The sequence below is a fragment of the Euwallacea fornicatus genome, chromosome 2 (assembly GCF_040115645.1).
Source record: "Euwallacea fornicatus isolate EFF26 chromosome 2, ASM4011564v1, whole genome shotgun sequence".
NCBI lineage: Eukaryota > Metazoa > Arthropoda > Insecta > Coleoptera > Curculionidae > Euwallacea > Euwallacea fornicatus.
This window is the reverse complement of record NC_089542.1, coordinates 6,859,373-6,878,542: the sequence shown is the minus strand read 5'-3', so window position 1 is coordinate 6,878,542 and position 19,170 is coordinate 6,859,373. Positions and strand designations below refer to the sequence as shown.

General features: G+C 33.8%; 1 protein-coding gene across 4 annotated transcripts in view; it reads left to right on the top strand.

Moving 5' to 3' along the window:
* The window catches only part of LOC136348342 (netrin receptor UNC5B-like), a 256,866-nt gene that overhangs the window by 13,142 nt on the left and 224,554 nt on the right, over positions 1 to 19,170 (top strand). For 2 of the 4 annotated variants that reach the window (XM_066299130.1, XM_066299081.1), the window contains exon 1: positions 7,950 to 8,168. The exons of 1 other annotated variant lie outside the window; for it this stretch is intronic. The gene's annotated coding sequence lies outside the window, so the exon portion shown is untranslated. Of the gene's footprint in view, positions 1 to 7,949; positions 8,193 to 19,170 lie in introns of those variants that run through there. One more of the 4 variants, XM_066299100.1, reaches the window with a different exon arrangement.

Below are 19,170 nucleotides of genomic sequence, written 5' to 3'. Positions count from 1 at the left end.
CATAAATCATCAGACGTCCCTCTAATATATGACACCATAAAGAGCTCATGGCTTGAGGATTTTTATATGGAATGTTTCTAATTAAAAGAAGGGCTATTTGTCATCCTATTGTCTCAACTTTCCTGGGAGTTCGGCGATAAAAAGGCCTTTTTATGTATAGGGATTATGCTGCTGTTGTTGGGTATAAATGTGGAATAATTCTCTTAATAATAATTCAAAATGGCCGTAAAATACATCATTAAGTTACGAAACGCGACCCCATTAAAACGAAATCGGTTTCAGCCATAGTAACTTTTATATATTTTATAGCTGAAGGCACATTCGAGCTATCAGATCCGAGAGCAAATTGCCTTGTTCTATTGAATAAAATGATCTTTCTCTCGTCGAAATGCGAATAAAGTCTTTCTCACTATTTTTCAGTTTGTCTTTCAATTTTATTAGCATAAAGCCTTTTGCTTCAAAGCCTTAAATAATTGACTAACCTATCGACTTTTAGTATCTAACACTGGAACAGCACAGCTCCGGGACGTGCACGATTCTATTAACAGTTCTGCGAGCTTTAAAAAATTGTAACGAGAGCAACAACAATAAAATAATTTGAGTTTAAATGTTATCATTAAGTCCATCATTGGTCGGCCATTGTTAAACGAGTAATGGATGAATTTGGATCGTGATCTCAGAGGAAAGGTTAAATGTTGCTTCAAGTTGTGCATTTTTTTCCAATGCGGCTTAGGAGGGTTTACAGTCAAGTTATGGAAAAGACGATTAAACGTAATGCTGAAGTAATCTTTTTCTTTACACAAGCTCGTTTTAAGAGTTTCTGTTTGGGATTTCATTTATTGGAAGAGTCACGGAAAATACGTTAAAAACATGAGAAACTACGAAAAGATACGTCAGAATTTCCGCAAAGTGGTTCTTTTCGATTGTCTAGCAATTTTGAGAGTAAGAAATTTCACATTTCATCTTATAATGAATTTCCATGGTTTCCAATTTCTTTATATATGTGACAATTATTAACGACTTCTGGCCTAACTATTTGAAATATAAGAATCCAAATATTTTTACATATTCGAAAAAAATATAACATTTCCACTGCAATAATGGATCATAAGTTAATATTTGAATTTTACAGCCAGATGAGACTTTTCTTTCGAAATGCCTAAATTATGTCATTTTTTTTCTTCATGTTTTAATGTGCAATAACAATGATTTTATATTAGTGGGATTTAAGAATCCATTTTCATTGTGAATCAAATACAAGTCTGTTATACATTAATGCAAACATGAATAATGAAAAATATTGTGCCTTTTTTAAATTTCCAAAAAGCTTCTTTTGTTGTCATGTTAATGCTAAATAACAATTTGTAGTACATCACTGTAAAGTAAATTTGATGTTTTTTTCTGAATTTTTGTAAATATCTGGAATCCTATATTCGAAACAGTGAAGTAGAGGTGAAGTGTTGTGAGTATATTATATGATAAAAATGCTCAAAATTGCGCAGAAGGGGGGAGAGGCACTTTACAGAAACGCGGGATATTGGGTATTTTCTAGTAATTTAAGAGATATTGTCTCGGATTCTAATACATTGACCATGAGGTGTCCAAATACATATAATAACTCACCTTGTAGATTTAAACAAAGTTTGCCCTAACAACTACTGTAAATTTGGAAATTTAAATCAATTACCACCCTTGATGTGTTATAAATAAAATATACATATGTATAATGTATTAGTAAATATTTAATGGTTTGTCAGACATCAATAATTCAAAAGGGAAAACATGGTCTCATTGAAGAATCGATTTATATTATCAATTAATTTGAGAAGTAAAATCTCTAAATTTTAGAAATAAGTTAAGCCATTAGTAATTTGATTAATAAATCCAATAAATTCACTGTAAAATAGGAAGGTTAGTTCTCAGGTGACAATAATTAATATACCTTTTTATTATCTCAAAAAAGCCGACGTTTCGACCGTATTTTTGATCCTCTTCAGGGTTAAAATATATAAATTGTAGCTATTAAAGCTGAAAGTTACCACTGCAAAACGTACAAGAACAAAGGCAAGTAAGGTAACCGTTGATGTTTAAAATGTTTTGAATCTCATATAGATAGTATACAATAACCTTCAATGCTAAAAATTTTATGCCATTATGCCCTCACCTACTTGAATTGAATTCTGAATATTCAGTAGTGTATCAAGTAAAAATTTGAAAAGTAAAAAATATGTTCAAAATTAACCTAATATTATATAATATAATACAATATAAATTTACCTAAAAATAATTATAAAAGAGGTAATATTTACTTTAGTGATGAGATATGCCATTGAACTCTTTAGTAGACAAGTTCCGAGATTCATTTATTCACAATTTCAATGTAAAAATAGAAAAAAGGGAAGAAGATTGAAATAATTTTATGTGTTGATATTTGCATTCGGAAAAGTACACAATTACTACACTCGTATTTGAGCTGCATAGTTAGTACTTAGAGTGGATATGAAAATTTGCAAATCCAAGTCCTCATCACATTAAACGTTCTAGAAATCAACATCAGACTAAAATCTAAGGTACGAAAGAACTAAAAACTAATAAAAGCAAAATTTTATTTAATTCTGTGATAGGTCACCAAAGTCGCAATAAAAAGTTCATAATTGACATTACAAAAAAAAGAAGTTGATGGAGGTGATTACCAAAAAAAGAAACGTGCGATCTTTGATCTGATAATATAATACCCAGAAAATTGCTTTTATGTAGTGTCACTTATCCTGAACTTAAACTATATTCAATCGACCCTTTATCTCCTTAAGTAACTAAGATTTCCATGTATATACCATATAAATGTATATTTTGTGAAAATTCCCTATGCTACAATAACTCGAGTAGAATAACACACCCTTTTGTTTAATATATTATTTGACAACAATAGCACTGGCCGATTGTATCTAGCTACAACCAATAACATAAGCAGGATTTTGTTTGTTGTCTTTTTTCAATCTTACGTAGTCAACAAAGACAGTTATGACCAAAGATCTTTTGAAGTTGCATCTCTCGATGCATTTCAGTGAAAATAGCACAGTGAAACGAATTAAGAATTTGACCAAACTAAATAATTTTCTGAACTATTTTCTCAAGTACCATTACATAAATCAATAATTTTATGAGTTATGAGTTATGAGAGTAGATTGCCCAAAAAACAAACATTTATTAATTGGAAACCGTTCAAAATTATCGTTTTACTACTTCGGGTTAACAATGTAGTAGGCGATAAGGCCCAGCCCTATTGTAAACAACGTTGTTATCGGTAAATTAATACTTTTTTCTGCCTCAGTGGTTGAAAAGAAATAATTTCATTGAACTATTGACTCTATTATCATCGTCGATAGTAACGATGATAAGTAGATTTATTACAACAGTCGATGTCCCGGTGGTCTTTTCACGCGAAAAGAAGACCGTTTCTCCCGGCTGACGACGTTTAAAACTCGGTAATACATTATTCACGTCTTTTCTATTAGCAGCTTGTCTTAATTAGGCCCCTTTGAGAGATGAAAAGCCCTGATACGAGAAGGATGTGTGATAGCATTAAGCCTCGTTTGCGATAACCCGGCATATCCATCATCTCAGATGAATCTGCGTGACACTCGGGGCATTATTGTTAAGGGTTCGGAAGAGGAGCGTTGGTTGAAATTCAGTTCAATGTTATATAAAGGAAAAATTGTGAATCTTCCCGGTTTTAATAAGTAAGTGTTGTTCACCCTCCGTAAATCACCAGTTACGGAAAAAGTGACTTATCCTGAGGACTTATGACGAGATAATTTTTTTTTTTTTTAAGTTCTGAATGGTGTCTCTTTTGACCATAAAATTAGTAAAAATCATCTTCATTCCATCATAGACGATTAAATGGGGTTTTGTAACGGAAAACGAGATGTCTGTCACGTCCAGCATCAACAGCATTATTTCCCGACCCGAATCCCAATTTAATATAAATAATCCCGGCTCGTTTCCATCACGTTTGTTTCGTTGATGTTGTTGCAGAGTTCATATTGTATAACATGCGAGACACCAGTTCCGCCTGTCAAAAGTTGGAAGTGCATTGTGCCAACCGTCTGGATGTTCTGGAGAATATTGCATTATCCGAGCTATATTCGCCTTTATTATTTAACACCTCGATATGCCACTTGTACCCTAGAGTGATGGGTTCTGGAAGGGAATTACTCTAAGGGAATTTTTGGGAATTCGTCTTTACATTAAAGAAAACGCAACATTTCCCAAGAAATATTTATCAAATGGCTTTCTCTCTTGACATTTGGACCACAAGTCATAGTTGTATTTCCATTAAAAAAAATCAATTAAATCGTAAATTAAATAATGAAAGGAATAATTATTCGCTGACACAATGATCCAACTCACATTATAGATTCAAAGCGATTTTGCTATGCAATGCTATGTACACGGAGGTTCTCCTGGATAACTAACGCGTATTTCTTTTACTGAAAACTCAATTAATTGTCATTTGATTTTTATTCCGCCAGATAATTTTATACGGAAAATGTTGATCATCTGCAAATTTTCAGATGTGCATGCGCAAAATATTTTTCATTTTTCGTCATCACGGGGTTGAAGTTCTTATCGAATTCTAAATTTAAAGGGAGGGTATCTGCGTAAAACAGACCCCACTATTGATTTTAGGATACTTGTAGTACATATGTTCAATTTCATGAAGCGATAATTCGGGATATTCAGTAAACGATAGCATTACACACTCCTCTCACCCGTTACAGCATTTACTGTGGCTTGTTACCAATTTTTTAAATACCCTGTATTTTTTCAGATTTTTTAAACGTCCAAAAGCTTTACGGTTTAGCTGTGTTCTTTCGCTGCTACATTAACTACATAATTATAACTAAATTTTTATTATGATTGTGATTAAAATTAGCCATCGTGTTACTGGAAAATATTGAACGAACAATTGAAAATTAAATAATCTGTTAAGACTTTAAAAGTTTTCTAAATATTATGTCTAATATTATTATATTATAGTAACAATATGATATATTCGATATACAATATAATTCTATGTTGCTGCTCATCATTAAGATCTCGAAAACTATACTAGATACGAGGTCGCCTAAATTGGGGCAAAGTTGCACCTTTTTTGGAGGTTTGTTAAATGTCGTTTGTAAATTTGGAAAATTTCGATTACTTCCAAACATAATCGAAAACAAACGAAATTTCCATAGATGGTTTTTTTTTAATTATTTGAAGGGAACTAAAAACACATGAAGAAAAGAAATTAATTTCACTTCCTTATGGGCACTTTTGCTATTTTATAAAAAGGCGAAATTAGATTTTATATATAACGTTTCGAAATTTGGGAATTACCACCAATTTCATTTTTCAAGATACGGACCTGAATTTTTTATTGCATTTTCTGAAATTATTCGATTTTCTGAATTAATGGATGTCTCACGCTTGTAGTAAAATCGAAAGTAACAGAGTTAAATAAAGTCTTAATAAATAAAATAATGAAACTCAGACCTAAGCGTTACCATGGAAACAACAAACTAAATGCATCATATTCTACAACATTTCGTTGCAATCGGTAAAAATATGAATAATGCAGCTGCCGCCTTTCAGGATATTCTTCAAGATATACTTCACTAGTATGCACTGAATTTCTGTAGCATATGAAATCAAGTCGCAACATGTCACGATATTCTTCACTTAGGTAATCTATAATATGTTTTTTCAAAATCAGGAAGTTGTCAATAGTTTTGTAAGTATTACAAAACTATCCAACAAACTTTAACATCTCAAAACCGGCGTCTTGTGGAACTGAGTTTTTTGTTTCCATGTTAACAGTTGTCTGCATAGTGTTTCGTTATTTTAATGATTAAAAATGTATTTTGTACTATTACGTTTGTGTTCACCAGAAGTGTGACACATCATATAATTTAAAAAATCAACGGCTTTTTAAAAATGCAATTAAAAAAATCAGTTCCATATTAAATAACGGCATTGATGAAGATTTCCAAATTTCGAAACTTTGTATAAAAATCTACCGATGCCATCTTATAAACGAGTAAAATCGCCTCAACGAGGTGAAATTCATTTAAAAAAATATTTTCAAATAACTAAAAAACAAATCAAAACCATTTGTAGAAATCGCGGTTTTTTGTTAAATATCTTCGGAAGTAATCGGTATTTTCCAAATTTTAAAACGACATTTAACAAAGCTCGAAACTGCGTAACATTGCCTCAATTTAAGCGACTTCGTATTTTTTATGTTTTTCGAAATCCTAATGGTGACCAGCAAATTTTAATTATCTTGTATGTTATATTATTATCATGACTGTGTTTATATTTCTACGTATGATAATAATAATAATAATAATAATAATAATAAATTAAAGCATTGAGTAATTTACTGATTATGATGCCTTAATGAAATAGTAATATAATGTTGTTTGAAAGAATAACATCAAAATGTGTCATGTTGAAGCTTCTGAAGAGCAACAATGGAAAAGTGGTGTTAGTTTTCATCAGTTATCACTAGTAATAATTTAGAGAAAAACCAAATATAATTTTGTATTAATATCGTAAAACTAACCTTCCGTTTCTCCTTCTTGAATGCGCAACTTTTCTGTCATTTAACCACGTCTGTATCCATTTACGAGACCCCAATGTACAGGGGGTTCGGATTTGGAGTATTTTGTCAAGAAAGTCCCATTTCCCACCTAGATAAGGAAAAACTAGAATACATGTCAAGAGCTCGATTATAGTCGATCTATATCGATAGTTATTTCCAAAAATAAGCGATATGTTGGATCTTCTAAAATTTCTCCAATTACATTAAATTTTTTAATTTCGTGGTCTTCATTGAAATTGTAGTATTCTGGTCTACACCTTTTGACGCTTCCACAATTCTGTAAATTATTTTTCAATTGCTCAAACACTCTTCAATTTGGTTGATTTCACTCGGAATAGGTATGGAAGTATAACTCATAGGTTCCTTGTGATGTTTAGTCTGACAATATGAATCACTTTATCATGTCATATTTTTCATAGATATCTATCATTTTCACTTAAAAAATCGGCACCAAATCAACACTAAACATTAAAAACTTTGACGCAGAAATTAAATAACGTTACTTGGACAGCTGATGCCAAAATCAACTTGATAATAAACGTAAAAAGTCTAACGCTTTAATTATTTTTGAAAATAATGATAGACATACTAACATAGTTGAAAAAGGTTTTAACGGGTATTTTTTTGAAATCATAGCCGATTGAGATTTGCCTTTAAAATAAAAAAGTTATGTCGATTTTTGACAAAGTGGTAAGATTTAATAAAAAACTAAGCACCCCACTGGAATCACATCGAAAAAGTGCCTCAGGAATGTTTTTGTTTTACTTCAATATTGTCCTAAACAAAAAAGTTATGAGGAATTTTGAAAATGGCCAAAATTTGAAAAACACCCTCTAACGTCTTGGACAGTAAAAATATAGAAATACGATTTTCACCATTAATATTTTCTCATAAATCGAGTTTTTAGTATGTATGCTAGTTTTTCTCTATCTAACCAGGAAATGGGATTTCCCTGTTGAAACACTCCAAATCCGAACACCCTATACATCCTTATCTAGGACGCACTCAGGGCCGTAATTTTTTTCCCACCGCAGAAAAACCTGGTTAGAAACGATTTTTCCGTTGGAATAATAATCCTCTCTACGGCCCTGATTTATATCCCCGTGTGAAATCGTGTTTGCAGTTAAATTCGGTGATTTTAACTTTTTGCAAGAACGCCATGCAACTTCTTTCGATAAAAAATCAAAATGCCAAAAAAATCTGAAAAACAAGGTGGAACATACCAAATACCGGATGAAACGTTAATCCATCCCTATCAGCGCAACCGCACGGATCGTGAACTTCTTTACGCTTTCGTGTGGCTTTAGCTTTAGTTTGCGTTAACGTTTGGACGTAGAGGTTGTGTCGTCCTGCCGGAGGACTCGAGCTTAACGTGCTTTTCCGACTCGCAGGATCAACAACAACATCGCTGTCGTGTGTGCTTTTCCTTGGGATTTTTTTTGAAAATTTCGATTATTTGTGTGCGTGGATTTTGTGATTTTTATTTTGGATTTTTCTGTTGGATTATCGAATTTTGATGGTTAGTGTTTTTGGGAAGAACTCGGTAGGCTTTAGGTTTGAGTGCCTGCTTCGAGGTTGAAACCGTCAGAGCTCTGCTAACTTTACCGAGCGGATAATTTCCATGGCAATTAGCCTCCGCTTTGCTCCGATTTTATCTAATCGGTAGAAACTATTTTGGTAGCAAAGTTATCAAAAGTTTGATATGTTTCTCCTTAAATTTACTCAACTTTAGGTAATTTTCTTAAGAAAAGCTGATCTAAATGGGGGAAACATTGGTCCGATTCTCGGCTTGCATTGAACCATCTTCTAGCTAAAGTTGCCAGAACTCTGATCTTTCGGCTCTTGGCCTATTTTGTGCAGCTAATTTAATTAAAATCCGAATAAAACAAAAAACTTTTCACTATTCAAACAATCCATTTTTTTTAAGTTCATTGCTCGGTAATTCGACCCGATTGTTAGGCTTGAAATTAGAATTTCCATGGCATGATTGATGCGGTTTAAGTTGGTCTATGTGGTCTGGTCCACTTCCCACCGATAAAGTTAAATTACCATGTAGTCTAGGATAATTATTAATGGCTGAAGATTCCGGTCTCTTTCTAATGATAATTAATATTTGAGTAGAAAATTGTCCATTGTCAGTTGAAGAGCATTGAATTGTCAAGTTTCTGCTTCCCAATTCGTGACGAATTTTAATGAAAAATGCAGAAATGTGTTGGTTCTGGGACCTTTTTGTTGTTCTATGAAGGAACGGATTTGGGAACTATAGAATTTACTGGATGTAACCATAAAAAAATTTACCTTTGTCCTCTATTTGAGGTTAATTTGGCTCTAATTAAGATTCGGATTAGTCAAAGTTTTTAAAGAAATCGGTCAAAAAAAGGTTGAGGGGAACAGGTGCATGGGCAAATTTAATTTTTCTAATCTTTAATCAACATGAACTCGTAGGAAAAACCTTCTTATCTCTATTTTTCAATCAACCCCCAATTTGGGCCTAGTACATTCCTGTTATTTTCCTCAAATCCGATCTATACCAGAGTTCTTTTTTTCACGTCTATAAAAAAGCTTTGAAAACTTGAAATTATGCGCGATGACTAATAATGACTAATAAATACAAGTTTGGCACATTTCTGGAAATAAAAAATCCTTATTGTATTCTTCCTTGTATTCTAATAACTAATTTATTACAAATGCTTTGTACTTCTAATTTGCATTAATTTATGCTCGAATTAATGCCAATATTTATAGTAAAGCTTATATGAGCAAATACTTCTTGCAACTTGACTTGAGAACAAATACTAATATGGTTTGCAGTAGGTGGATACAGGTTCAGGACTGTTAACTTGACTGTTAAGGTAGGGATTAATATGGAGTATTTGTTATGTTCGTAGCTTTACTACTCTGATAAGATATTCGCTTAATGTCATTATGTCTTTAAGTATTTGAATTGGACCTTAATGTTAAATACATGACTGGAATTAATTAGAAAGTATCAGGAAAGTGTCTTTAAATTTAGTTTCACATTTATGGGAGTTTTATGGGTTTTCTTTAGCCAGAGTTCTGAAGTAATACAATAATACAGGTGAACAAAGTGTACATTTGCCCTAAAATGAATGTCATTTTCATACAAAAATTGTTTCGAATTTCTTTCAAAAGTCTACAAGCAAAAAAATCTGTTTCCCAAAGTTGGCTAATTGCAGGTATTGAAATGAAATTAAACAGCCAAAAAGCATTAAGCAAGAAATAAACGATTCTTGTACTTTGCAAATATATTTTTTAATTTAGTTTTAATTTAAATACTCTACAGCACTATGAATTTCACACAAATTTGTTGCCGATTTACTGACTTACGAATTTTGAAAAATTAACTTACTTTTGATTTTTTTAGCGTTGTTTCTTATGGTTTATCAATTAATACGAATCTTTTATTGGCTCTGGGCAATTCGTTTGAGTGCCTGACGGCTTAAAAATGCTTTAAAAAATTACTGATAATTTTTTTAACGGGCGAATTAAGGATTTCTTGACAAAGTATGGGGTGTTAAGTTAAGCATAATTTGGCTTTTGCTCTTACAGGGCCACGGGCAATGTTATGTTTTCTTCTCTAAGATGCTTTACTGTATTGACAATTTGCAGCAAAACGGTTTCAGATATATCAGTCTTCGGTGATTCCGATCGTATTTGAGATATAAAAATCGAAGGGTGAAGTTCCTAAACTGCGCATGTGGTATATTGCAGATAGTTCAGGTGCCCCAAAGTTCGGCTCTGGAGTTCTTGCCATATGTTTGATTCAATTGCAAACTCTACCCTATTTGCCGATTATGCCAAAATTTTGTGGAGAAGTCCAATTGATGATACTTTTCAGAGAGATTTTTAATAATATAGAATTAGGATCGGAATGGACGAAAATGAGGTGTTAATGAATGTGAAAAAACTTGCAACGATGGGTGTGGTTTTAAGATTAATTATGCTCTATAATTAATATTGTTCTGTTGAACAGTGACATAACCAATCCTTCCGCGGACGATAAGTCCTTGAGACTCCATATGCATAGAGGATCAAAAGTCCCGAACAAATTCGTTAAAAATCGAAGGGAAACATTTTTTATTTTTTGATCTTGTATCTGGATAGCAGGTAAAAGTTTGATGATCTTGTTAAGTCCCTCAGACTCAGATCGGCTTTTGCTGACTGCAGTGCACTACATATCCCCTTAGCAATCAGCTCGACGTTTCGGTACTGACACGCGATTGCTTTGGATTCATTGACACCCATCTGGGTTATGGTATTTGTTTCTAGGGTAATTGTTCTACTCAACAATAAACATAAAGACAAATAGCTGTCTCTCTATTTGTACTGCAAGAGAGAACAATTCGCTATTTGTTTAAATTAGGCATACGAGAGACTTGTAGGCCATTGTTTGTGGTCCACAGACTACCGAGTGTGAAATATTGATTGGCATTTTTCTCCTTGAATTGGCTTGCTGTGTACATAAGAAGTTGAAAAATAATATTTTAATACCGGGACTTAAACAGATCCTCGACATGGCTCAAGGCGAGCATTGCGGTACAATGTTCGCGAATCCTTGGCGCCACGAATGCTCATTTAGAATGTTTAACTCAACAGTGCTCCACACTTTTTAAGACAGCTAATCTGTTCTGAAATGGCAGACTTAGGAGTAGCTAAATCGACTAAGCGCTAATTCCGACATGTATAATGACTGACTTGTAATGTATCAATCATTAGTTTCTCGTTTGCGTTCGCTTATCGGCACTGACTAGATTAAGGTCCTTATTCACCTAACGGACGAACTCTGAATAACGAAGATCGTTTGAAATTCGTTCAGCCACAATTTACTGTTCATTTTTTTTTTAATGCAAACCAGAAATGAATTATTTTTTAAGTTCGCTCTTCGATCAACGATGCTCATCAAATTCTTATTCGATTTGCGTTCACCTAATTGTACACATTGAACGAATTAAAATTTGTTGTTCGGCGTTCGATGTTCGCTCGCGTAGTGAATACGTATCTATATATTACAACGTTCAGTTCGAGCCAGTCGTGAGCTTTACCCAAATATGGTTTCCTTGCCGATCCCGACATCTACCTTGACTAGATCTTAGTCTTGTACGGTCATTAGGCAATTTTGAACAATGTTTTTCCTATTTTTTTAACCGTCCTTGAATTTAGATTCGAACCACGAAGTAAAATTTCACCACTTTGAATGTTCAGTACGTTTTTAGGTATGAAAGGGTAGCGTCCAGTAAAGTCCCAAAACATCTGGGAAGCATCTTCAATATCGTTGTAGCTCATATTACCGAGACCTTTAAATTCTGAGTTAGATATCTCATTGTGAACAACTTTCAGTAGGCTTCAAATTGAAGTCTCCAGTAGCGCGGCCAAACGCCTTTTTAAGAAAGCTCCACGAGCCTAATTTTTGTATCTAATCGAAATTTGAGAATTTAGAATTTTCCACTAGTGTTTGACTTCACATTGAAGTCTTTAGTTATGAACCAAGACAAAACATATATAAAAATGCTTTAAAGCTCACAAAGCAGGTACCTGAATTTTACGACTTTTTAAGGACTCCCCAGCGTTTTTATTCATTTAGGGTGGTAACCAATAGTGAAATAACCACCTACTAAATTTTCTAGGGATAAAACTCGACTTCGATTTATTAAACTTGGAAAATTTGTGAGCTCTAAGAAACCATGCATGTTCGCCACTAGGTTTCAGAAATAATGAAATATCATAATTTCAAGCTTATTGAATCGGTTTCAACAAAGTCAGTGACGTTCGATACGGAATGTGTGTAACATGATTAGAATGTGTACTATACCTCTAAATTGTGGAAATTTGGGGATGCTCTCCGGAACCCAACTTGTTTATATTGAAGGCTGTGAAAGCTTTCTATAATTGTAGAAACGTGCCTGCGAAGCGGGTGAAAACAAAGGCGTAGGTAACACAAAGTTCAAGTAAGAACCAGCAACAACAAAAAAATCGAATTTACGAATGGAATCGATCCAATAATTGAGCTTTGAATCTCAGATTAAATCTGCGAATCTATAGTTTCAACTTAATTGAATTCGTCCAGTTTTTAATTGCTGTGATCATTAATCGCTCATTAATGTACGTATTAATTGCCGAACAGTTTCCATTACTCCATCTATTGTGCGTCGCTCTACTTACTCCACGTTCGGTCTTTGACGCGTTAATTTCACTTTTTACCGATGTTTTGACTGCAAGTTTGGAGTTAAATTTAAGAAGAAAAACTACAAATTTCGCAATGAGAAGAGGAACGATTGAAAAATGGACCTGCTGGTCAGTTCCTTTATCGGCCGAGGAAACCCAGGGGAGGGATATCGTTTTGTCGTGTTATTGGGACGGGAAATTTAGGTATAGAAGTGACCGGAAGCGGCAATTCATTTTGATGCTTAGCAATGCAAAATATATTTCTCAGGGGAGCATTTATGTAATAAAACAATAGTGGTGTTTCCAGTATTCCGAAAATTAAGTTTGAAAGTTAGTAGACAGCCAATTAGAGTGTCGCGCCTGCAAATTCACATCAAACGGCTGGAGTTTAAGGCAATTTGAATTTTATACTCGACACGAATTTATTGCAAATTAAATTAACAAACTCGTTTACGGTACCTCTCAGTATTGTTTTAGCTCTAAACGGTCGCGTTTCGATGCAAAACCCACTTTCAGAACTTCCGCAGTTTTAGTGCGGACGTGCTGTTGTTTTCGAAAGTTTATATCGAAAGTTGGGCTGCATATAATGTGTTTGCTCCATCGTTAATTCAATTATTCACACTTCAAATTATTATTATTGGCTTTGCGATGAATAATGAATACGAGCAACCAAGACGGAAATTGTGAGGTGGCTTTGCTGCAACGCGATCTGATATAATCAGTAAATGTGGCACAAAAGAGGCTGTTTGACCTAACTTAACCTCTAATTGTTGCTAATAGACCGAGAATGTCTTGTTTGCTTTTAACCTTCTTGTTCAAGCTCTGATGACTTATTTAGATTAACTGCCAATAGTGACGTATTGGACAAGAATAGATTAATCTAAGTTAATGAATATGCCATGCAAACATTCGTGTATTACGAGCTCCTCCTTTATATTATTTTCGTAAATTTCAAAAGCAAATTATAAGAAACCCATCTAGCCAAGAAGTTTCGTAATTTCCAAGAAATGAGGCTGATTCATAATGGGATAAGCAGTCCCGAAGTGGAAGATGTGATTATGCTAACACACAGATCTCGTTATTTTTAAATTTCTCTCGGTTGTGTCACTTTTTTCCACCTCAAAACGAAATTAATACTTCTGATGGTTTCAGAAACTTAAATTGCTTTTGTCTTCCCATTGGAAGCCAATTTTTCTGGCCCTCGTGGCTTTTAATTGACATTATCTTAATTAGTAAACAACAGAGCAGCTGTCCGGCACATTCTCTCTTCTTGGACTCATCCACTCCTTCCTCGCAATAGAATGAAATGTAAATTGAACTCCCAGGGGATTAAGCTAATCCCACTTAATTAAAACATTTCAACTCTGAAGGCAATTTTTAGTAATTATTTTGTCATCTCGGGGATTTAGTTCAACAACGTCTAATTGCCTTTATTAGATTTAATTGAATTAAAAATTCAATTAGCCAATTGAAATGTAATTTTTTTATTGTTAGTTCCTGCTTTAGTCAAACGGTAAATCACATACTGACTGAACGCCTAGATGAATTTTCTGCGTTTTTTTGTTTTAATTTAGACACGAATGAAAATATTAAAGTTTCTTCCGGCTACAGTTTAGATTACTAAACAAAAATTGTTAATCCTCACTATAAACTTCCAGTCACGTCGTCTGTGTTTTCGAGCCATTACATAGTGCATTTTGAAGGAAAATTGAAGTAATTGGAGAAATCGAAGAACCACACGTAATGAAAATTCAGTGTTGTTCCGCGAATTTTTCCACTTTTTTTATATTCAAAAACTACTTTTTCATAAAATTTAAAATTGTTGACGCCGCATGTCTCTATTATAAATTTGCAATGACGATATTTGATTGTATTGAGCATTTCTAGGAAAAAGTAAAGACAATAATATACAGTGTGTACCATTTAACCTGTAATTCGGAATATTTCGAATACTAGGTATCTCATAGAGAAACGTTTAGTATCAAGCTTTAATCACTCCGAGGAGGAACTGTTTTGATGCTAAAGTCGACTCCCCTTCATCCCCTGTGTGGGCGGGGACTAACTTTTTTATTGCAAATGACAAGCCTATTTTTTTACATATTAGGATAATATGGCTAAATAAAAAAAATATAAGTCCGAAACATTTTTTCGATTCATGTTAGAAAACACTGTAATTAGCGAAATGCAATTCATATCTCTTAAATGGCGGCTTCCACATTTAAAAAAAAATTCTAGAGGGCCAAAAAAAGCTCTATGGTAATAAAATTTGACAAATTAACAATAACATGAACAAATAAAAAGTCTACTTTTAAACGCGAAACGTTCTTAATCGTAATTTTAACGGTGGATGGATCGGCAGATCTGGTCCGGTGAATTGTCCTGCCAGATCTCCAGAACTTACTTCGTCGGATCTCTTTTCGTGGAGATATCTCAACGATCAGGTTTACAAAGAAATACCAACGACACGTGGGGATGTCGTTCTGCGAATTATTAACGCTTGTGCCCATTTTCCAGAAGACGCACTCTGTAGATGTGAAGAGTCCTTTGAAACACGGATAAATAAGTGCATTGAAGCTCAGGAATGTCAGGTTAAGCGCGTACTTTAAATAAAAACTATACAAAAATTTACGTTTGTTTATTGTTATTAATTGTAAAACATATATCATCAAACCTTCGGGTAAACAATAAGTGAAAGAAAAATTGAATTTCGTTACTTGCAGTGTTTTTTAGTATGAATCAAAAAAAATATTTCGGGTAAATTCTTCTTATTTTTAGTCAAATTATCCGAATATGTAAAAAAATTCGATATGCCATTTGAAATTAAGAAGTTAACCAGCGTCCCGCTCACACGGGGAGTGAAGGGAAATCAACTTTAGTCCCAATACATTCCTCCTTCAGAGTGCCTGAAGCTTGATGCTAAACTTTCCTTTACAGGACGCTTAGTGTTTGAGGTATGTATTTCGACGTTGCACCTTAAATGTTGCATTCTCTATTTTATACTGTAACTCCTTTTTGCAAAAGGTATAGCAGTTAACCTGTTTTTTACTTAATCAACAAATTGTCTAAACGGTCATTGTTCAAGTTATCTGTCTGTCATTGAGCAAGTGTATCATTTTATGCTCGTTATTTGCTCTCATTTATGCACAAAATGGCTTACGAAAACAATGAAATTCAATATCGCTTGTGTGGTTCTCGTCCTTGGCTTGTTGGAAATGCTCCACGATCGGGTAGATTTTTTTTCGATCTCAAAAAACACATTTATGAGTCTGTTTTCTTTCACGATTCTGATCGATATATGTATGTACGTTACGGGCCCAATGTCACAGTTTTTATTCCTTTGAATAGAGCAATCCAGCCATCATATTATTCAATGACCAACTTGTGGTTGAACCGAGGCTTTAATGTAAACTTTGGCACTAGAACCAATAAAAAAAAAATTAACTGGCATCAAACAGCTTCTGGCAAAGATTTCAAAACCCCGAGTTTCATTTTAAGGCTTCAGAGCCATTTTTCAGAGCGGTGTTTTGAGTTAAAGCATCAGCAATAGAGCAGGCTTGCTGAAAATATTTCTTAACCACAGCTAATTTATGGAAAACTCCGGATACCTGCTCGGCTATGCTCTGAGGCTAAATATCTGATCGTCTTGCAAGGATTGAGCCATGATCTGTGAGCCAGTATTTGAAGGAGGATTTATCACCATTGTAGGTGTTTTTGTTTGTTTGACCAGTTTTGACCATTTCTGCTGCTCAGTTGACTGTTAACAAAACCATATCGTTCGTCTAAATAACGTTCCTAGAATGTTGCACTGACGCTTATGGCGTAATATAAACAGATTAATTCGTTATTAGACGCATTCGATTAGCCTTATAAGGCGGTTAACGTTAGGTTCCTATAACCATAAATAGAAACGTGATTTCCGTACTCGACTGTAAACTGTCGATGGGCATTATTTTTTATATCGATTGATCAAGCCAGTCAAGGGCAAATTGTTTAGCAAACAATGCATATCATAAGTAAACAATAATTACCACTGAGAAGTAGTATATACACCAAGACACCTGAAATTTCGGTCTAATGATGCTTTTTATGGTTAAGCTTATCGCATTGGAAGTCTTGACACACTTCGCTTCTTCTCCTTACAAGTGGAAAGTTCATTGTTTTTCTATGCGTTCGCCACGACCGACTATTTTTCTTCGCGGTCCATTTTAGTAGAAAAAGCATTAAAATGCTTTCACGTCCCATGCTCAACAGCTTAATCGGGATATTAGCGATTTTTGATTAATCGCTAGACAGTCACAATGCGGTCCAATTGAGATTTCATCGTGTGAATGACAAATCATGTTGTTGGGCTGTTGCATCATACCACCGACGAAAGAATTACAATAATCATTTCAGTCATGAAAGTAGACATTTTTACAGCAATTTATCGTGCTTATGAAGTTGAAATTTAAATTTAATTGAACGAAAGCATAAGTTAACGATTCATAAAGTGCAATAACCAACCGGTCTTGAATACTAATTTGAAGCATCCTCTGTTTGTCCCGTCTCTGATGGTCTTCTAGGGTCTTGTTTGTTAATAAACACACTCAACTGCTTTGGGTTGGGTGTTGTTCGATTTTGATGACTTTTCACCTTGGGGATGGGTTAATGGGTGCGTTGTGTTCAAACGATGTGGAGAGGCAGGTAGCCATTGCGCTTTTGAGAGGCAAGATTCAGCTCATTATGGAAAGATTCAAAGAATTCTCAACACACATATTTAAAAATCATACTGCCAGGACGGTTTCATGTTTTTCTACATGGAGGACTGAAAGTCCCGCATAAATTCGTTAAGATTTGAAGGAAACACTTTCCATGAAAATGTTGGAACACATCAAATATTGTTTTTAGTTGTGCATTTCTTGATGTAACACACATGTATACGGGTTTACCCATGAAGTAGATAAATGTACTTTTTTATTATTTTTTCTGATGGAACTATATTATAACGTTTTGAGTCCTTTGAGAAATTCTGAATATATTTCATGAATAATACCCATGACTAAATTCAACAGATTTCCGAAAAAAATTACAAAAAATAGAAACCACCATTCAACTAGTAATGCCTAAAAAATAATAACATAGACTTCTATAATCTAATGTATTAAATGTTCGATCCGTCTCCATTGACTTCTTGACAGTGGATCAGCCGGGCTTCAAGAATTTTTCTCGTCATTCTTCTCGACTTTCTTGAGTAATTCTATTTTATGACTGTTCTACATTGTTGGGCTTATTTAAATTCACCCCGTGTTTCAGATAATCGCATAAAAAGTCCATAGGGGTGACGTCTAGCGATCTAGCACTCTCTAATTGCTATGTTTCGTAAAGATTTTCATAACTGTTGAATTTAGACGTTCATAGTTCACAATTCCTCAAAGAACTTAAAACCGTCACAATATTCATGGGGTCCATAAGAAAAAAATGAAAAAGTACATTTATCTGCTACGTGCGTAACCCTGAATACATGTTTACTATGTCAAAAAATGCACAACTAAAAGCAATATTTGATGTGTTCCAGCATTTCCATGAAAAATATTTCCTTCCATTTTTAACGAATTTATGCGGGACGTTTGGTCCTCTATCTATAAATATAGTAATGACCAAAAGTAGATGTACAAATAGAATTTTTCAATTAAATCATGCATATCAAGCAACGTGGACAAAGTTACTTTATTTTCAATAAAAAAATCAGTCTTTGAAATTCACTTGATCAAAAGTAGATAGACAATTTAAAAATGAAAATAAAAACATAATAATTTCCTTCAAATGATTTCAAAAATCAATTGGAACCTTTCCAAAGCACTAATATTTGGTAAAATACCCATTATTGCCAGTGAGTGCCTGACATTGACTCGGCACTGATTAAATCAATTTGTTTAATAATACTGGATCAATATTTTGCCACTTTTCTTTAATTTCAGTAAACAGGTGATCGGAATTTAAAAAATTTTATCTCTCAATCCTTGATCAACAATCTGCGACAGATTTTCTATGGAATGTAGATCGAGCGCTTCAAAATTTATACTTTTTCTCCTTCAAGAAATAGTTGAACTAACTTTGGGGAATCTTTGCCGTTTTAGTGTTGAAAATAGAATGTTAAGGATAAATTGTCTTAAACTTAAGGTAACGTAACATTCTGAAGTATGTCTCTGCACATAGACCTGTCCATGATTCCATTTATTTCATATTGCGGGCCAATACCAAAACCGCTGAAGCATCTCCCGTATCATTACCGATCCCCCTCCATGCTTAACCGTGGGTCTGGTGTATTTAGTGTTTAATCGCCGACCAGTGGAACGTTT